This window comes from Adiantum capillus-veneris, chromosome 1, assembly GCF_014529385.1.
Source record: "Adiantum capillus-veneris isolate H3 chromosome 1, ASM1452938v2, whole genome shotgun sequence".
NCBI lineage: Eukaryota > Viridiplantae > Streptophyta > Polypodiopsida > Polypodiales > Pteridaceae > Adiantum > Adiantum capillus-veneris.
This window is the reverse complement of record NC_140931.1, coordinates 126,949,731-126,952,533: the sequence shown is the minus strand read 5'-3', so window position 1 is coordinate 126,952,533 and position 2,803 is coordinate 126,949,731. Positions and strand designations below refer to the sequence as shown.

Here is a 2,803-nt window from a genome sequence, read left to right as displayed (position 1 = left end):
TATCGCCCAAGAAGGTAGGAGAGGACATCGCCAAGGAGACTGCCAAGGACTAGAAGGGCCTGCGCGTTATCGTCAAGCTCACTATCCAGAATCGTCAAGCCAAGGTCGTTGTCGTCCCTTCCATATCTGCGAGGGATCCAATTTGGACAGCATCTCTTTTGGTTTCCTCTCCTTTCTTTATGCTACTTCCGCTTTTTCTCTCGCAACTGTGCGTTGACCTCACTCACTTGATGATCTCTCTCTCTCTCTCTCTCTCTCTCTCTCTCTCTCTCTCTCAAGAACAACCTTTTCTGAATAACTATGCAGCATCCAACAGCAATAGGAGATAATTTAACATCAATACTGTTTGTCTATCTGAATGGGTGCAAACCTCACAATTAGAAAGTGTCATTCTTTGCACTATTACATCTGCAAGAACATGACATCATAGCCCACAATAAGCATGACACATTTCAGTTGTATGTATGCAACACCCCCAACCTCATAAGGCATGACAAAGCAAAAGGTTGCGAGAGTGCACTGACCTATCTTTTTTTGAAACCATACTTCTTATGTTCATAGAAAAAATCAGTTTTGGCACTGCCAAGGTTCATAATTTTGGGCAACCATCTCTATCCTTGTCCTGTTGGGTGCACTTTTTGCAGTAGTAAGCATCAGAAATGCCGGCACCTCCGTAGATGATGCATTGCCCTTGGAAGGATCCATAATTGCACTCGTCACACACAAACCAGAGTACAGGGGCGCACGTATGAATCACAAATCATGCACTAACTCCCATGTCTGCTTCTGAGAGAGGAGGGAAAGGATGGAGGCAGTAGTCTGCGTGTGGGGTTGAGGGTATATAAATAAGTGCTGCTTGCAAGGGAGAGCACTCGGCAATTGAGTTTTCTTCATGATCAACGACCTGAGGGTGAGGTCACGAACAGGGGAAATTGCAAAGATGGTTGGGCTTTGTGGATAGCGAGTAATGGTGGGACCCAGACAGTGCAGCGCCCCTATTGCCAGACATTCTCGGGCTTCCCCTTCGCGCACTTCAGTGATGTCCGCCTGCTCGTCGACTCTTATGATTTGCCATGGCTGCTCGTGAGTGCCCGCTTGCCCCGCGTATGCTGAGAGAGAGTCTCTCTCTCTCTCTCTCCAAAAACAAAAACCTGAAATCTCTCAAAGAACGCGCACTGACGCGCGGTCTTAGAGAGAGAGAGAGAGAGAGAGAGAGAGAGAGAGAGAGAGAGAGAGAGAGAGAGAGAGAGAGAGAGAGAGAGAGAGAGAGAGAGAGAGAGAGAGAGAGAGAGAGAGAGAGAGAGAGAGAGAGAGAGAGAGAGAGAGAGAGAGAGAGAGAGAGAGAGAGAGAGAGAGAGAGAGAGAGAGAGAGAGAGAGAGAGAGAATCCATCACTTGCATTTTGCACCACCTCTATCAAGGTATTCACTAGTCAGTAGTGTTTGAGTTTGCCGTAGTACTGCAATGGCGAGCTCTTCTTGTGTGGGTAGCAACAAGGGTTTGGCACTGCTACTTCTTGCCATGCTTTTGGTGATGGGGGTGGTGAGCCTTGCGAACACAGTAGTAGCAATGAAGAGGATGCTGGAGAAGAGAGAGAGCCAGCTTTTGGCTTGCAACGGCCCTTGGAGTTGGCCTCACCAGACACTCAGCATGCCAGCTATAACCCAGTGATGGCAGACCCGTATGAATTCCTTGTGAGAGAAAGCACAGGTAAGTTCCTGTCAGGAGGATGTTTTGCAGTGCATTCTTGGCTGGGAAGAGAAGGGGGCGCGTGCTTTGTTGCCATCGCAGGAAGATCAACCCCTTTCTATGCTCTGTGGCACCTCTGGCAGCGGGTGGGGACAAGGGCCACTATGGCGGCAAGGGTAGAAAGGGTAGCTATGGTGGCAAGGGCAGCTATAACAACAGCCATGGAGGCAACCAGGGCAAGGGCCATGGTGGTAGGTGCGATAAGGGGCATGGCGGTCATGGTGGCCACAACCCGCATGCCTAGCTATAAGCACTGACCAGTCTTCTCTTGTATGTAAACTGCCAGGTCTCTTTAACACACACTCTCTCTCTCTCTAGCATAGCAATATCTGCTCTCTCACAATGCAAGTTTAATGTCTTATCATGTCAACATAGGGTTCCCTTATGTTGCACAACACTTGAAGTTGGTGTTTAATCAGAATAAGCCAAAGATATCACTAAGAGAGAGAGAGAGAGAGAGAGAGAGAGAGAGAGAGAGAGAGAGAGAGAGAGAGAGAGAGAGAGAGAGAGAGAGAGAGAGAGACGACGAAGAGGAAGCAGAAGCCATTGCGGCATAAGAAGTCATGACGGTCAAGCGTCGCAATGGTGGACGTAACAAGCATGGAAGAGGCCACACCAACCCCATCAGGTGCTGCAATTGTGGGCGATGTGTGTCCAATGACAAGGCTATCCATCGGTTTCTTGTAAATAACATTCTTGAACAAGCTGCTCTATGAGATGTGCAAGATGCTCTCGTTTATGATGGGTACACACTTCCCAAGCTTTACGCCAAAATACAGTAATGTGTTTCATGCGTCATTCACTCTCACGTTGTCTGTAAGATCCTGCACAACAAGAAGAGTTCGGGAGCCACCATAGAGGTTTAGACACAAGGAGGATATGCCGAACCAAAATCAACGTACCAATGTTCCTGCTATTAGGAAGTGAAGAGGTGTCTAATTAGTGCGTAAGCCAAGAGAGGAAGAAGGCTCATAAATTTTGACTTCTATCATAGAACTCTTAGAAGACACATGCTACAAGCATTGCCACTGTGGTTGAAGCCATCAATAAGATGG

At 47.9% G+C, this 2,803-nt stretch overlaps 1 pseudogene; it reads left to right on the top strand.

Annotated features, from left to right (window-relative positions):
* Positions 1-1,463: 1,463 nt before the first annotated feature.
* On the top strand, positions 1,464-1,992 carry LOC147465524 (uncharacterized; annotated as a pseudogene).
* Positions 1,993-2,803: the final 811 nt, after the last annotated feature.